The sequence below is a fragment of the Hyalella azteca genome, unplaced genomic scaffold (assembly GCF_000764305.2).
Source record: "Hyalella azteca isolate HAZT.00-mixed unplaced genomic scaffold, Hazt_2.0.2 contig7207, whole genome shotgun sequence".
NCBI lineage: Eukaryota > Metazoa > Arthropoda > Malacostraca > Amphipoda > Hyalellidae > Hyalella > Hyalella azteca.
In genome coordinates this window covers 19,788-39,014 of record NW_025937335.1, presented here as the reverse complement: position 1 = coordinate 39,014, position 19,227 = coordinate 19,788, and positions in this window count along the sequence as shown.

The window sequence follows — 19,227 nt, the reverse complement described above, 5'->3', positions numbered from 1 at the left end:
GCCAATGAAACATCATTAGCTCCTGCCCCATCGGGAATGCTGGCCCTTCTCATATAGGATTTGAGCACATGGCCGGCTCCAGTTTTGCCGCTTTTGCTTGTAGTCGCCGGCTGAAGGCAGTCTATGAATGGCCCATCAATTACATCAACAAAATCGAAGAGGGTACAATCTTCTACGTCTACCTGCTCCATCATGTGTCGCTCGTGAATACTCATGCGTGCCAGCTCCTCGTTATCCTCGTGTTCGCTCACCTCATCTTCCCGCTCCGGATCCGGACGATTCTCTTCTATTTCTCTGATGATAATGTTGTCGATTTCGTCAATGTCAACTTCGTCTTCTGCCATAACATTCTCGTTGCCAAGAACAGTTGTCGGATTGATACGCTCTTCGGCAACTAAGGCGTCAACCTTTTCCATGGTTTTTTTCATCTTGTGATAGAATCTTCAGCGTTCCGACCGTGTATCTTTGTTGTTGGTTCCATAGGAGTGCCCCATGACCAATGACATTTCACGCATGGCGGCATCATCATCCCCGTCAATGTCCTTGGAGGTTTATTTTGGTTGACAACCAAATTAAATTAAAACTGGAAAACATTGATATCCTTTACGTTTTTGTCGTTATTCCATTTTATTCTTACTGCCTTGGTATGGGATTTTGGTCATCATGCAAAAGCAACGTTTGCTTTCGGATTATCTTCTCCAGAAGTGATAGTTTCAGTGCTTCTAGTTCATTGATTCTCTCATTTACTATCCTAACTTTCTTGGAGGTTACTTATTTATATGCGATAACTACTTTTCAGCTTCAGCTGATTTTTATATTGACGTTGCTGATGCTGCTGATTGTCCATATTGTCTTTGGAGCTTTTGGACGAGTTCTCCGCAATTTTACTGATTTCGTATGATGTCACGCAACAAGACGTTGGAAGCCTCAAAAATGGCTGCTGCCAATTTAGGCGACATCGGTTCCATACAGGTAAGTGAATCAACAAGTCTGCCCTCTTCGTGAATTGCTTCAGTAGTGAGGAGCGAATGAATCTGTTTGTTGACCGTGTATTCTGGAAGACATGCTTCTATCGTCTCTTGCAACACCTGATCTGATCCGCTTGGTCTTGCAAAGGGAAGAGCGTATGGATCCCGCACGACCTGAGACCAATTCCATTTACTCAACTTCGCGGGGATGCTTCTGAAGGATCTCCACAAGCGAGGATAAGTATTCTTGTGAACAGCAAGTGTTCGATACAATGATAGGCACGTCGTCACTGGGTCAACCAGTCCTCGTATGCAGAAAGAAGGATACGCGTTATCCTTTAATCTACCAAGTGCCCTCGGAATCATCATTAGAGCCCCGAGCTTGTAACCATCTTGAATTTTACCTCTGATTTGGAGAGTGATCATGGCTTCAACAACAGAGGTACAATAGGCCGCAATGGGAACATCGTCCTCTCCTGCTAGAGCGATCCCCGTACCGAATATTCCGCTCATCTTCGTGTTAATAGATGGTGTTGTTTCCTGGGATTCGGATCCAAGTCTCTTGGCTTTCTTTAGGCCGTTTGACAATCTGACGCCATTAAAATATGACGTTTTACCGTACTCCATATACCTTTTCGCCATGTAAGTCTCCTCCATCTTTACAGGCAGGTATGCTAAGTCGAAAAAGCGTGTCAGTGCAGCACTAATTCGTGCTTGGATCAACTCATCGGTTTCGTCAGGTCCGCGCTCAACGATCAATAGCTGATTATCTCCGGATCCGATTAAGTCACATTTGAGGCCTTCTAAATTCATCTGTGCTAGTATCCCGCACGCAGTGACGAGGGTCCACAATCTCTGGTACATTCCTTCTCCCTGGGTTTCTAGTCTATACATGGCACGGGGCCCGATGAAAGGAAGTCCAGTTGCCCGATCTTGCTGGGGAATGTTAGCTCCATCCTGAAAGAACCACCATGTGCTTTTCGTCATTCGGTGTACAGATGAGTAAAATCCCTCTAGGCCAAAGATGCGATCTATTTCTTCTGCTATTGGACCAATGAGTCCTTCGCGTTGGTATTGGCACCACTTTTGAAAGTCGATTGATACCTTAATGGTAAAGCCGGAGCGAGATTTGGTCACCAGATATTTTATTAGGCCATCTCCAGTCATTATCATAGACGTTTTGGGAAAATACGTCAAAATCTGCTTCATATTATGCTCGAGGCATGTTTGAGAGATTCTAGATTCAAAAGTTTGTTTAGTAAAGGCCCTTGGTTTCAACCTGTTTAACTATTTTTCTTTGAAGCAAAATGTATTTGCCATTGCATTGGGGTTTAGTCCAGATAAGTACTCCACCATGATCTGTTGCACATTTACTTCGGGCATTTTTAAGTATTGCAAGATCACTCTTTTTCCAGTTGATTCCGCTCTCAAGGGATGATACTGGTATCGAAGCTTGTGATACTCAGTATCATACTCCGTCGTCCAACTTTTCAGACCTCCCATCATGGCTTTGTCAGTCAGGGTTGTAGTCGGATCCTGTCGGAAGTCAAAGTCCAAATTCTTTTCAAGGATTATGTTTTCAAATATTTCCGGTTTCCAACTTTCTTTGAGTTCATGCCATGATCCTTCCCTGATAGATGATAAGACGTCGGCTGGTAATTCTCCGCACACAGTATGATTTGGCCATTTTCTGTGTTTCTTCACATAGTTCTTGATGAAAATCTTGCTGAACATCAACAATGAGAGGTTCCCTGCTTCTCGACATGGATTATAAATCAATGCCTTCTCCAACACGTTGTCTACACCTCCCTGTATATCAACCACAGGGTACGTGAAGGCCTTAGCTGCTCCAGCCAATTCATGAAGTTCCACAGCATCATTTGCGTTGGTGATGAAATGGTTGATAAAAGTTTTCAAACTGCAATTAGGTGTACTGTTCATGTTTTCATACAACTCGTTTTGTAGATCAGAACCATCGAATTTCAAGATTGCACCCACACTTAGTGCATGTAGGTTCTTTAGGGCATCGTAGGTATAAAACCCAATTTCAGCTAAGGAGTGTATTACACTATTCACAAAAGCTTGAAAAGTCGTGGTCTTTGTTGTCCCCTTCATGGAGTCTAACGAATGAGTAGATAAGCCCATCCATGATGGCTGCTAGGCTATCACGAAACGCCAAGATGCTCAACCAGTTTGTGACGAGTTGACGACCTGACTGAAAGTAGATCACGCAAATGGAAGAGTGTGTGACAACTCGTATTTTCAGATGTTTGCATTTCACCTCCATCTCCTCTTCCGGCCTACATTGCAGTGAGAGGATCAATTCTTCCCAATGTTTTCTGAGATACCACACCTTTTTAATATCAGGATGGGTTCTCAATGCCTCGAAGTCCACAGTAATGGCCTCATCACACCAGTTGAGTGTAGAGATGGAGCAGAGGTCCTGAGCCGCTTGGGCAACATCAGCGGGTATAGCCTCAGAGCCTGTACTTTTTGTCCAGAGCTCAAAGTACAAGCGTGAGGCATAGTTCTGCGTCTCCTCGTGGTGATAGTTGGGAGGCGCATGCTTATCCAGAAAGGATTTGATCTCAGGAGTGGCTATACCTTCGGTATAGGCAGTGAGATGCGAGCAGGTGATTGCTGATGTCACTCTAGCTTCCTTCCTGAAAACCCGTCGCGGCCGTCTAGGAACCTCGTCCTCGTTGAAAATCTCAAGTTGAGGATTTTGCACCGTATACACTACTTCTCCTGATGGAAGAATCTTCGACTGCACAGACATCTTGAGTTAGTGAACAGCTCAAGATGGTTGGGTCCTGAAACAGAAAAGAATAGAGATTTGGGCATATATATACTTGTCTTGTACTTTATACCAGTTGTTACCATGAGAATAAAAAACCAAAACAGAGGCAATGAAGAAGATTCAATGAAGAAACTTGGGTCAATTATCTTACAGTGAGGATTGGCGCCATTACTTGTCTCTTACATATTTTAAGTAGAGATCAGTTTTCCGGGGGCCACGTTTGACGGCAATCCCGCCTTAAGAAAAGTGACGATAAAAGCTCCTCTTGAAGAATATAATTTGTTTAGTAGGTCTGTGTTTTTTTGTTAATTGCATTGGGGTTTAGTCCAGATAAGTACTCCACCATGATCTGTCCAGATAATGGACAGATCATGTCATCTGTCATCTCCCGATATATCAGACCAATCGTCTTCGTCACGTACGGTCGGCGGCGTGGCTACCATAGCAGTAGGTAGGAAAATTAGCAAGTTTTTGCATTATTATAATCAAAATTATGATATATGAAACGAGTAAAAGCCAACTCAATACAGAGAATATTTTCCAGAATTTACGAACCGGACTTTCCACGTGGCAATTTCTTTTGGCTGATTTCCAGAAAGGCAGGGAAGCCGTCAACAGCGGCAGCAGCACGTTCTACTGCCACAATACCAGCCTCCACATCTTGCGCTGGTAAAAAGGCAAGGCCATAGCCATTTTAATAGCAGCTTCCAGTCGCTCGTCAAGCCTCAAAGCGCGCACCATTCCCAGCGATTGAACTTTACGCCAGATAACCTGATGGCCGGCAAAGAATCGAACGAAAAAAAAACGATTAAAGCAAATTCAGATGAATTGCGAGTAATTTTAGGATTCAAGTATCATTAGAACACCAATGAACCGTCAACACCGGCAAGGTGTTGACGGTTGCATGACTTACCTCCTTACAAACAACTACATGGCAATTAATTTCCACTAATTAACAGTTGAAATTTTAAATTAACTGCCAGAGTATGCATGATTATATTTATGAGATGCTGTGTGACTCATTTATTGGTAAACGAATTTTATTGTAATCTAATCAACTTGAGATATATCATTTACAAGTTACCAAAGCATGATTTTCCAAGTGAAACTTTCAAACCTGCGCAAAGTGAAAAGACAACCTATAAGTCAGGCTGCAGGGAAGACAGTCTGCACTGCTTGAACCAGTGCACGTTCATAGTCAGTGATGACCGCGTTGGGTGCCAATCCCAGACGATCGCGACATACCCGCAGCACCGCGATATAGCTTTATTAAAGTCCGCCGCTGCATCAGGGCGAACACGACGGTGAAGTTCTGAACTGAGGAACAATTGACAACTTTAACCTCTAAGTAAATTTGGGATATCTTGACTAAAACTACCACGTTGAGGCGTTTTAGTCAACCTAGAGATGATGCTGATGATGGTCACTTACATGGTTAAATGCAACTATGTTGATGGTGAGCAGCTGCTGGAACATCCTTGGAACAACCTGTCACATGTTACTTAGTTGAAAATATTTTTCAGGATAGATGAGAAATTCATCATTTATCAAGTAATGAGCAAGTAGCTCATGATAAATAATAGACTTGTGGATGGTATTAAACACTATTAGCCTCTGCCGGTACCAATGGATATTGCTCCCTCAAAACCATGGTTCTCTTCTGCGTCATTGGGAACTGGATCTTGTGTCGTAGTATTGGTGTCCAATTCTGCTGAATAACTGGATTAGCGTCCGTAATAATTTTCTTGGCTTGCCGTGCTGCTATTCCAATCAATGGATCACCAAAATCGATGTAAACGGCAGCCAAATTTTTGTGCAACTTTTCCATGAACTTCAGCTCACCAGTAGCTGCATTGTAATTGCCATCCGATACGTCGAGATTCACAGTTTTCATATACCGGATGCCAACTTGAAGTCGTAAGTTTTTCACCAAGTCATGTGTTTCCGCAGCATTTGAGGTCTGTAGGCTATATAGTGCTTGCCTCTTTTCAGTCATGGAATGGACCCCAATAACCAGATCAACAGCCTTGAAATTCACTTCATCGGAATTAGTTGACTCCATCTCGATCATTCTTTTCTCATTGTAGCATTCAACATCTTTATTCGTGTAGAATAAATGCACAGCACTCTTTGCTTCAATTGGGAGTTGCTCTGCAGTGAAACACCTTGACTGGAACATCTTGATGTCCTGTCCAGTCATTTCTCCTTTCGCTAGTCTGCCCAATGCTTCAGCAAAGGTCAAAACATGATCTGTCTCATGATCTGAGTCAACTCGAACTTTGGCCACGAGGTGTTTCCAACAAATTTCTGGATAGCTGTATGTCCATCTTCAAAGACATATCCATATTTCACCGGTCTCAGTTATTGAAAATCTCCCAAAACAACAATTGATAAACCCCTCCAAAAGCCTTCTTTGACTGAGGAAAGACCTGCCTCACTCTGCAATTAATATGCTCGAAGATACTAGTTCCCATCATAGAAATCTCGTCGACGATGACCATCTTCAATTGTCCCAGCTTTACTTGCAGAGTATTCAACGTATCAGCAGCTAGTGGAAGAACTTCTTTCTTGTTCCTCTGCACCATCACTAAGCTGAATGCTGAATGTGCTGTCATTCCTTTCACGTTATGGGCTCCTTTCCAGTAAATGTCACCATCAAAATTTCCGGCAATTCTACTGGCTCTGGATCACTTCTATACATTCGGATGATAGATTGGTAAATAGCTTTCATCAACATACTTTTACCAACCCCAGCACCGCCACTGATGAAATGATAGATAGGTGTTTTTCCCAGCTTGAAGTCGCTCAAGATGTGCATCAGATAATCCCGCTGTTTTTCATTCAATGAATCGCGCAATCTGAGGTAGCTCTCAGTGTCCATTTGGTCGGGAACTGTGTATCTTTTCACTTCATTCACTGGAGAAGCTTCCATGCCCATTTCGAATGCTGCATTAGGCTGAATTAGGTTGTCGTCGTAGTCATAGACATTAAAAACTCAATCGTTTTCTTCTCCATCCGAAAGCCTACTTTTTGTACGCTAGTTCGAAGTGTAAGTCAAAGGACGGTACATCTGATTTGAAAGTAGACGAACGAAAAATTTCCTCTGATGAGGGCAAGGCTAACGTTCTTAATCAGTTCTTCAGCAGTGTGTTCACAGATGAGGACTAGAGAGTATTCCAGATATTGAGGAGTGCCCAACCGGCTCGAAGTTAACAGGTTTTGAAATCACGAAGAGGTTCTCAAGCGCCCGGTAGTTCTAAATCCCAACACGTCATGTGGACCAGACGGCTTCCTTCCCAGATTGCTCAAAGAATTAGCAACCATTCTGGCCGGCCCATTGACAGTATTATTTAAAAAAAAAACTTGAACGAAGGAACTTTGCCGTCCGACTGGAAAGAAGCTCAAGTAACACCATTGTTCAAAAAAGGTGACAAAAGCTGCCCCGGACACTATCGTCCTGTCAATCTGACAAGTGTTGTTTGCAAGCTAATGGAATCTGTTGTGAGGGATAGGATTAATTATCAATCACTTGACTGTTCACCATCTATCAGATTTTGTCACCATGGTTTTATTGCCGGTAGATCCTGCACCACTAACTCTTTATCTACGTTGAACGATTGGACTCGCCTGCTGGACGAAAGGGAGCCAGTGATGCATTGTACTTTGATTTTGCCAAAGCATTTGACAGTGTTCCGCTTGAGCGGCTGTTGCGTAAGGTGAAGTCTTGAGGAATCGAGGGAAACGTACTCCAATGGAACAAAGATTTTCTAGTAGGTAGACGACAACGTGTCAGTACTAACGGAACCGTGTCAGACTGGGCATCAGTGCGCAGTGGCGTGCCACAAGGAAGCGTTCTTGGGCCTATTTTGTTCGTTGCTTTTATAAACGATCTGCCAGAAGCAGTGTCCAGCGTGTGCTTCATGTATGCCGACGACACAAAAGTTTATAATACCGTGAAGGATGCGTCAAATAAAGCGCAGTTGCTAGATGATCTTGACAGTTTAGTTAACTGGGCTGATACGTGGCAGCTGCGGTTTAATGCTTACAAGTGTAAAGTACTTTACCTCGGAAAGAACAATGAACAGCAAGATTACAGTATGAGAAGACATGGTTGCAATGAGAGAGTAATAATTGAAAAGTCTAGTGTGGAGTCCAACGTAATCTCGTCGTCATATACATCTTCTTGTCCTTCCAACGTTATGGCTTCGTCTTCCTGTTCCCGTGTGCGTAGTTTTTTAGTCTGTGCCGTGTGTTACCAGAGGTTTTACGTCGCGTGTTACCAGAGGTGCCAGCAACTGCTCCGATACTGGGTCGGTGTACCTGAACTTGAAGTTCATCATCCGAGGACTCGGTAAGGTTTCCGGTCATGAAACGAGCCATGTTGACATTAGGCACGGCGGCGCTTTGGGTGGCTACTGGAGGTTGACGAATCTCAGGAGTTGACTGTACTAGTTCGTCACTTCTAAGCAGCTTTTAGGGCCGAACCGTGGTGATGTGGACATTGCGCTTCTGCGCGGCGGCCTCTCCTGGGTATTCCGCCGTCGTCGTTGACAATTCAAACCAACCCCCTACAACGAAATCAACTTCCTTTGCAGCAAGTTGCTGCATTATTTTGGTTATTCCTTCTCGGACCAGGTCAGGATCGACGTCGTCTGACTGAAGGTGGAACGATTGTTTAGCACGCTTAAATTTATAAAGGTTCTGTTAAATAAAATTGTTAATAAAACATAGACACTAATTATTTACCAATCATGAAGAATTAAAGGCAAGTTCTGTCTTTGCTATGCTAAAGATTAAATTGTTGAAGTCGTTTATTGTAAAAATGGTTGAAATCTATTTTCCTATACGTACGTTCATTTTTTTTCATTTATATCTCTATTTACTTCATATACCTACAATCATAGCATTCGCATTTCAATAAAATACTTCCAATTCAACTATACTGCAATTCACCTGTAGGACCGTCGTCGAGATGAAAAGCTTTGCCAGCACCTCACTGCAATAGTCCACACGGTAGATACCGTGCTTTCGCACGGTAACCGTGCACTTCAGGGCTTTGGCTCCTTTTCGACCCCCAGCCATTGCCGGACACCTCGCTTCACTCGGAAGTGACCTTGTGGCCGCTGTCGCACATAAGCGAGGAGCATGCCTCCAAGAGCACCGCAGCTTCAAACTTCACTCTCGCTGCCGGCACTTCCAGTAGGAAAGTTTGCACAGGCTCACTGGCTGTAACCCCACCGACCGTACTGTTTAAGAAATGAGTGAAGTTGTTGGGGATAGGTCAATGGGCACAAGTGAAGTTGCCGTTTTCAACACAGGAACTTCATGAATTGAATCATCCGCCTGACCTGAGGCTCGTTGTTGGCAACCCAGGCACCAAAGAATGTCACGTTCGGTGTTGCGAACAGGCGAAACGCGTCCGCGTCGTTGGCAGCGATTTCGTAAAAGGCCTTGCCTTCTTGCGGTTCCCTGTAACACGATGTTAGAGCATTGTTACGAACGACACTATTCAAAATTTTACTATAGTTTTCCTTCATCGCGGTCAAATTTTTTTCAAAGTACTTGAAGTCAACTATCTATGCAATTAATTATATTCAGGAATAATGATCGATTGATAGGTCTATAAGCAAGCATACGCTTTTCACCCGAAAAGAAAATTTCAAGTACGCGTCACGTCAATAAAAGAAGCCGCTTGTACGATGTTAGTGGCTTTCCTAGCCGCTGGTAGGCCAACTTCTTGGCGTGCTCCTTATCTTTAGGATATTTGATTGACAGGATTAGCCCGTGTACCACACGCTGGTAAAGCCTAGGGCAGTCCTCGTCTGAGAGCGAATCGTCCTCGTGGTCTCTAGCTTCCTCGTTCTTGAGTTGCGACACCGTCGCATACTGCCCATTATCGACCACGTATTGGGCCGCCTCAAGCCACTTCTTCTTGTCTACTAAGCTCTGCACCGCGTTCATTTGGAAGGAGAATTTCTCGAGATGATCGTGATACGTAAATTGTCGAATATTCGCTGAACTATCTAGAATTATATCTAGAGTAAAATTCTTTGCACGGATTAATCAACATTGAGGTACGAATGTACGATTAACTAGATAATCGAAGTTCCTAGTTTTCTCATAAAAAAAAACAAAAATCCTCTCTGGGCCAATTTATCACTAAGTAAAATTGGTATTTCAACCTAACCTTTTGAATATTATGTTGTTATGCACAAGATAATGAATCTTAACTACAGGGTTAGTTAATAAACTAAAAATCCTGAGTTGTTTACGCGTGGACTACCAGACGAAGTTATCGCTATGTTGAGAGTAGAAGTGCGTAACACTGAAACCTGGCAAATGCACTGTAGCCTTGTACCTTTTCGAATATCTTACAGCAAGGCAGTTTTAGGAATACGGGAGACAAGTCAAGAATTAAGAACAGTGCAACTAAACTAAGCCAATTTCTGAAAGTCTATATTCGATGCTGCTTTAACAGAGGGCTTCGAAGGGAGGTAGTTTTACCGTAAGCACCATTCTTCACGTTCAATTAAGTACATAGCTGAAAGCTGTAATTTGATAGGATTACGTGACAAAAAGCCTCCTGATGATGATGAGTACATAAAGGAATAAATAAGAGAAAGAGACAACACCAGAGAGATTGGAGAAGACCCAGAGAGAATAAAATAAAAGAGTTGAACAACAACATCAATGAAAACATCAAGAAGCATAAGAGGGAAAAATGGAAAACATTTGTTGCAGAAGACTGGGATCAAAGGAAAAACACGGATAAATACTGGAAAGTGATGAAGGGAATTCAGGGTAAGACCGAGGAAAGAGTAACTAATATCATGATCAAATTTGGAACGAAGCTGAAAAATCACGGGATCCGCAAAGAAGGTGAGCAGCAGACTCAAAAGAACAACTAACAGGAAGCTAGAGAAGATAGTGAGAGAGGAGGTTGTAATAACCGAAGATGAGGTGAAGAAGGCAATAGCAAGATCGAAAAGCAAGATATCAGAGGGTCCAGATGGAATAACAGCGGTACACGTAAAACACCTTGGACCAGTGGCCATAAAACACCTAACAAGGCTATTCAATGAAGTGGTCAACAGGAACAACATACCAGAACAATGGAAGTTAGCAAGAATAATAGCCATATCAAAACCGGGAAAAGATCGTAACATCGGCAAGTCAAACAGACCAATCTCGCTTCTGTCGCCAATTGTGAAGATCCTGGAAAGAGTTCTATTGAACAAAATTGAAAGAGACATCCCCAACATCCAACACCAACATGGATACAAAAGATTGCATTCAACAACATCAGCACTGCACAAAATAAACGATATCATCTGTGCCGGTTTTAATGAAAAGGCGCCTCCCAAACGAACAATAATGGTAGCCTTAGACATGAGTAGCGCTTTCGATACGATCAATTATGAAAGCATGATAGAAAAGCTACTGCTAACACCTATACCTGAACAGATTGTTAAGTTCCTAGCAAACTATCTAAGAGGACGGAAAGGTTATGTGGACTACTGTGGAAGCAAATCAAGACAAAGAACTTATCATGGAGGAGTACCTCAAGGGGGAGTGCTGTCCCCAGTACTGTTTAACATATACATGTTGGACCTACCAACACCGCAAGAAGGAGTGGGAATTGAAGTGGTGACCTATGCCGACGACATCACGGTATTGGCAAGTCATAAAAATCTACAGACGGCCAAATCCAACATCACTACATACCTTAACAGCCTTACAGAATGGATAGAGAACAACCACCTGTTGCTCAACACAGAGAAAACTCAAGTCACACTATTAACACCGGATCCCAAGCAGTACAGTGTCAACCTGGAGCTCAATGTAAGAGGAACAATGTTGGGAATGGAAAAACATCCGAGAATCTTGGGAGTGACTTTTGATCCAAAGATGACCTACTCTGAACATGTAAGAAGCACTGCGAGCAAAGCGAAGAAAAACATCAACATATTAAAAGATGACCTACTCTGAACATGTAAGAAGCACTGCGAGCAAAGCGAAGAAAAACATCAACATATTAAAAGCCCTATCTGGAGCTGACTGGGGAAAGGACACGGAGACTATTGTGCAAACCGCTGATACGTCCAGTTCTGGAGTATGGAAGTAGTATATGGGGTCCCATAACATCGGAAAGTGGCTGGCAGAAAATACAAACTGTTCAGAACTCTGCCCTGAGAATTGCCACAGGACACACACGCGACACCAACGCACAACATCTTCACGACGAAACATCTGTCCTGCCTCTGAAGAACCACCGATCGTCAACTTAAACTTTGAAAGAAAAGTTTAGAAATTTAGCGAAAATTGCTATGCATGTAAATGTGTAGCATTTCTCAACACGGCAGAAGTGGGCCTAAATTGCAACTGAATGGAGGGCAATAATTTAGTTAAACGAAATGCTGTCAAATATTCTCAACGCAGAAAGAGTATAGGCTCTTTGATTATAACCTGTCGAGGTTTTTACAGACGGAAGAGAAGCAGGAATTCGTCCTATTGAACTGAATGACAGGACCTTCAGGTAGGAAATTTTCAACTTACGGTGGTGCGAGAGTAGCTCTAGAACGGTGGTGAGAGAAGTACCAAGGCTGTCTGCCGAATCCTATCATAGGAAACATAGAAGGGTAATGCAAGGTTCACATGAGCGAAATTCGCTATCGAGCGGAAAGACGATACTGAAAATTGTGAACTGAACAAACTAAGTTTTCGAATTTTTTTTGTTACTAGTTAAAGCCATTTAAACTGAACCACAATAAGTTTCAAGATTGATAATAGAATATATAAGTATGATCATAATTAGTTAACGATCGCTCAGTGGGTTATGGCTAGACATGGAATTTCAACGATGAAATTGTACGAAGTAATGGTTAAAGTACAAAATAGGATGGTAATAGCGACATACAGATGTTAGACGAGAAGGTTGCGATTAATCAGGGCAACGATATGTAGCATATATCAGCAGCAAAGCGACCTTCAATAGGTATTTTTTTCTGAAACTGGAAAAGGATCTCGGAGTTTGTCGACAAGGAGCTGAAATTTTCTAAGCATGTTGAAACGCAAGCTAACACACCCAACAAACTTCTTGGACTAATCAGACTCGTACGAGTTCCTAGATGCAAAAGCGATGGAGCAGTTGTTTGTTGCTGTCGCGCGCCCGAACCTAGAGTTTGGAAACGTCGTGTGGTCACCGAGATTTGAAAATGACAAAAATTTAATAGAGAATGTTCAAACACGTGCAACAAGGATAATTCCAGGCTTGAATGGTAAGTCCTATGAAGAAACATTAAAGATTATGAAGCTTCAAAGCCTCAGTTATCGACGTCTGCGTGGGGACCTCATTGAAGTATACTCATGGACATGGTTTATGCAAGTTCCCTGAAGGATTACTAGAATTTGAAACAAGAACGAACACCAGGGGCCACGGCTATAAACTAAAAAAACTGCGCTGCAACTTCACGCGACAACATTCCTTCTTGCTTCGAATCGAATCACCGACATGTTCAAATCTCACCGAGATTTGAAAAGGACAGAAATTTAATAGAGAATGTTCAAAGGCGTGCAACAAGGATAATTCCAGGCTTGAAGGGCAAGTCCTATGAAGAAAGATTGAAGATTATGAAGCTTCCAAACCTCAGTTATCGACGTCTGCGTGGGGACCTCATTGAAGTATACAAGTATACTCATGGTCTATACAAGGTCCCCGAAGGATTACTAGAATTTGAAACAAGAACCAACACCAGGGGCCACGGCTATAAGCTAAAAAACTGCGCTGCAACTTCTCCACGCGACAAAAATTTCTCGCTTCGAATCTCCGACATGTGGAACAGCCTTCCCGATAACGTCGTTGGCGCTCCAAGTATGAACGCGTTCATGAACAGACTAGATAAAGCTATGGAAAAATATATGTTCAGATTTGAAATGCCTAGCTCCTTATCGAACCCGGTGGAAGTCTAGTAGCTACTTCAAACTATCGTCAGTCCTGAAAAGATCCGGTCAAATGACACGATTTTAGATCTTCTGTGAACAATGCACGAAAAGTAAAAGAATCGGCGACCGGCCACATCAGGCCTAAACTTCAGCGCCGACATCGCTATGTTATGTTATCTTGTTCTACATTATTTCGAAGCTGTTCTATTTCTCGGATGATGGCTTCCATGTCTATGTCGATAGCAACGTACTGTTTGCTGTTCAGCTCGATTTGCTCCTGATGTTCTTTGAAGACTTCCTCACAATTTTGCTCTTCGACCTAATCTTTCTCTTTTCTCCACGGCTTAAAAAGCATCATTCTCTCTCTCTCTTTCTCTGAAGAAATTCACTGGTTCCTTGTGAGGATTGAATCGGCAGAAGCGAATCAATCACCTTCGGCTTATCTCATGGTGTCAATGTTCCATCAATCGTATTGATTGCTTCACCCCCAGGTTGATTTTCAGCTTCTTCGACAGCAGGACCTTCCTCAGCATTGTCATCTTCACAATCTGCTGCCCTTTTCTTCGCCTTGGATGTGAATTTTGCAACGAAATCAGCTAGACACAATGCTTCCAGTTCAACTGCTTTCTCTGCATAGCGCTGTATGATATTCTTCAGGTAAACGTCTTCGCTGTTGCCTGGTAATCGCAGCAACTGAGCTTTCGGTTTCAACACTTGATGTCTATTCTCACTAGGCCCAGTGCTGATGAACTCTACAACTACACTGCTGCAAGACATAGACAACCGTAATCTGCAGGCTGCTTCTTGAGCTTAAATCTCCGATCCTTTGTAGAGAACTTTTGCCACGACTTTCATTTGTTCTCTAATTGTTCTGTTGCCCCTTCTTGACTCCTCAACTGCTTCTCGTAGCAACTTAGACAGACCCCTTTGTGACTTGTTGATGTAGTCAACTACATACTGAAGGCAAGCGTACGGGTCCAGCACAAATTTGTTGTCCATGTTGCTACGCATCAGTTAAAGAATCTTTGGACTGAATCCATTCGTTCGACAATCCTTTGGAAGCCGCTTGAGATACACCTTGTTTGCTTTCAGTTGATATCTGATCGCCAAGATGTATTTCGGACGATCAACACCTAGTCTTCCAAGGAAGTAATTGAACTCCGATGGTCCTAGATTCTGCTTCTAGTAGCTCAACTGCTATCTTCTGAATCTCCTTACAGTCTTTCTTTTCTGTCATTCATTTCTTCATCAGGAATAGGCTGGACCCGCAACACTGAGCTGAGTGAGCTCGCAGTGGCGCGCCCGATGGTTACTCTCTGCAGCGCTTTCGTAAGTACCTCTAGCGCCCATATTATACTTTTCACGCTCAAGTGAACGTGACAAGAGCCACAAAGCGTTCTAAGAGTTTCAACAAAATAGATAGGTGTCAGATGTGTCGATTTAGGGTCCGAAGCATCAAAGATTGTCTTTTTCAACAGCTGTGTAATGTAAGCAGATTTGTAGTTCGCGGGAACAACACTGTCGGTGAGGCAGCAGTTGAAAATGTCGAACAGAAACTGAGCCAAGGTCGACATTTATATACATATAATACACCTTGAGTTACGTCAGCAACGGATCGCTCGCAGCCTCGCACACTTGACTCCTGCGTCTCTGAATAATTTCCTCAAAATGAACTGGGACATACGTGACGAGACAAGAATTTTCGGGAAAAAATAATGGGACAGAGGGAAAAATTGTCTCGGAGTAAAGGTATAAAACTGGACAATACCAGTGCCCTGGTAATTATGAAACTATGCGAGACAGATATAATAGGATAAATTTTTAAATATTCGAAATAAGATATTCCTTGTTATACAAAAACAAACATTCCAAACACGGGGTTAAGGAATGTCCAGTTAACTCTTCTGTTGTGTTATTGTGTATTTGCCCATTATTGGCAGATTTGGCGACATTAAAACGCCAAATTAATTTTGCATTTAAATTACTGGATAGATCTGACAATGTATGGCTGAATATTAAGTGAATCTTGTTGCTCTCGAGCCTTACGCCTGACATGAACCAAGAGAGTTCAGTACGCGTGATGGCATCACTGTGTCGGAACGCTGTGTCAAACGGCAAGCCGCTTAGTAGTGGGTGGAAGGACTTCGTAGGCCGGCCCTGCAAAATGCCACGAATCAAAAGTGGCCTCTGGAAATATTTTGAAGAGCAAAGGACGGGCCAAACCCAAGATGACCGAGGTATAAACCAGGCCAATAGTCGTAGCAACTTTGTGGCTATATGTACAAGCAGCGTTGCCAGATGGTATATTTCTATATCAGATTTCACAAATCTGGAATTTTCAGAAGGTGTCTGGTATGTATTTTAGATCTGGTATATTTTCCTAAATCTGGTATTTTCTGACTTACTGCATTAAGTTCCACCTCTGAAGTTAGAACTGCCTCCAGCGTAGGCGTAGATTATATAGATTACCTTCAGAGCGGCGCGACTAAAGGTTTCCCGCCATTTTTGGAACCGCAAGTTTACCGCTTGAGGAAATAACCCCAATCTAATTGTTAATATTTAACAAAAGTGCTTAGTGCAATATAAGTACGAGAGATGATATGGCCTAGTGCGAGTGAGGTTGTCGAACCGATCATTGCGACACAAGTTCCACCGTTTCTGTTTGGTGGTTTTGAATGCTGGGGTGCCTTTCAATATTTCACTGATCTTGTAAATCATCATCCATTCATGGGACTGGCTGCCTACTGCATCACTTGTCTACTTTGACCTGTCTCCTAGGCATTCGTGGTGCAAGTGTTTTCACAAGTCACCTATGTGAAGAACAAGAAACGAAATAAAATTTCAACTAAGGTACTGGAGTCCCCTATTCGGACCAAAAGCTATCTGCTCAGCCGCAACAAGTGATCAAATCCGAAATGTTAGGTTAATGCAAGCATGTACAAAAATAAGCAAAAGGAAGATGATCTGTTACCGTGCCTTGCTCATGTTGAGCGAAGGGAAAGATGTGCCACACTATGATAAAAAAAGGAAAAAGTGTCAATGTAATCGAACACAGGAAAAGAAAAGTGTCAAAATGTTCCAAACAGAGGGAAAAAATATAACGTGTTCAATTTGGCTAATTCTCGTCAAGCCAGATAAATGCACAGTACATAAGATTTTATTTTTCTAACCAACGTTTCTGATGAATAGTTTCATTAAATTTGGAGGTATTAGTCTGCTTTTGAACTATAGAATTTCTAGTATTTTCAGCTGGGCAATCTGGTATTCTCGCCAAGAAAAAACCTGGCAAAACTGTGTAAAAGTTCATTGAAGACACTACATCCGGCATGCGTGGACACCTCCGTTGTGCCGACGCTATTGAGTTCAAGGGCTGGAGAAACATAACACAGACACTGATGTGGGATTAGCATTAGACAAACTTGAGAACATCTGCACTGAAGATGTGGCTTCATTGAATTTTAATTGCAGATACCTAAATGAGAATAGAAGATGAATACGTCTTAAATTATGAAATTGATTATACAAAGCCAAAGTTTACACCTCGGCGCAACATCGAAGAAAATCTGTGCCATCACCAGTTGCAGCCAACCGCAGATAAACGTAATTAGTCCTAAACAAGTAGCAAACGCAGAACCTCCTGCCAGTGCTCTGAACTTGTTCGTTTCACCTCTCGGTCATTTAATTTTAAAGCAAAAATGGTTAAAGAAGCTTAAAATTATTTCTCTGGCAGATGTATGTTTCGTAGAAACTGAGTGGCTAGAGCCGCTAGAAGTATGCTCATACGCGACAAGACTTCTCTGTCTCACGCGAACAGTCATAGCTCGCCGTGTTCGAGCTCTCATTGTCTGGGAGGGTCAGTGTATGTTCACAGTGAACCACTTTGTCTCCCAGACACGGTCACACGCATGTTTAATTCAACCATGGTCACACGTACAGACCTTGCATTGCACCAGCGACGACAGAGGCTGCCGCCGTAGGCAGAGTCCTCTCACCGCGTAGTTATAAAGACGGGTACTGGCCGCTCCTCTCTATTCATGGTTGAACTAGTATAAGGTTGACCCATAAAAAGTTCATTTTCGCGGATGTAGCTTGTTGTTCGCCTGTGACGTCACTGATCTCAGTGACGTCATGGGCATTAAACAATCACCGAAAAGCGTTCAAACCAGTCAACCAATCCGTCGTGGGAATGACGGGTTTGTTTGCGTTTCTCGATCTACGTGACGTAACAAGAAAGCTGAACTGAAAGACGGAACTTCTCGTGGGTCAACCTTATATAGTTCAACCATGTCTCTATTAACCCTTGAAGCAGACAATACTCACGTAGAAGAGGCCACTAGGACTAGAGTGATAATTAGTGACAATGATTACTGACGTTAGTTTAATTTCCAACGTTCCATCCAACAAACTTCTTGGACTAATCAGACGCTCATACGAGTTCCTAGATGCAGAAACGATGAAGCAGTTGTTTGTTGCCGTCGTACGCCCGAGTCTAGAGTTTGGAAACGTTGTGTGGTCACCGAGATTTGAAAAGGACAGAAATTTAATAGAGAATGTTCAAAGACGTGCAACAATGATAATTTCAGGCTTGAAGGGCAAGTCCTATGAAGAAAGATTGATGATTATGAAGCTTCCAAGCCTCAGTTATCGACGTCTGCGTGGAGACCTCATTGAAGTATACAAGTATACTCATGGTCTATACAAGGTCCCTGAAGGGTTACTAGAATTTGAAACAAGAACCAACACCAGGGGCCACGGCTATAAGCTAAAAAATTGCGCTGCAACTTCTCCACGCGACAAAATTTCTTACTAGATAAAGCTATGGAAAAATATATGTTCAGATTTGAAATGCCTAGCTCCTTATCGAACCCGGTGGAAGTCTAGTAGCTACTTCAAACTATCGCCAGTCATGAAAAGATCCGGTCAAATGACACGAGTTTAGAACTATGAACAAGGCACGAAAAGGAAAAGAATCGGCGACAGGCCATATCAGGCCTACACTTCAGCGCCGACATCACTATGTTATGTTATGTTATGCTATGTTAATTAAATGGAAAACGAAGCAACACAAAAATTAGCGTCGATTCCTACCGTGGAGTCTGATTATATAAATAATATATGTTTCAATTCCTTACATATCCGTTCAGAATGAAGGACCTGTGAGCTGTTCAGTTGCAATTTTTTTTAGTTTTAATAAAAATCTGTGATAATTCCTCCCGCTGCGCATTTCTAATAATCAGTTATGTTTTCAAATTCGCTCTGGCCATTCAAATTTCATAGATGGGCAATATGAATATAATTTTACATAGTAATACACCTGAAACGTAAACAGATAGTGCGATGTCGATGAGGCAAACGGGTGGAATTTGAAGTCAGCACGCGTGATTATAACATCTAGTAGTCTTCCCAGGTCACGTCGATTTGTCACATGATAAACCATGCCCAAGGGAGACTACTGGATGTTCAGCTGACGCGTCCTTGAGACGTCGACGTTATCCAATCAAACATTTTAATCGCCGG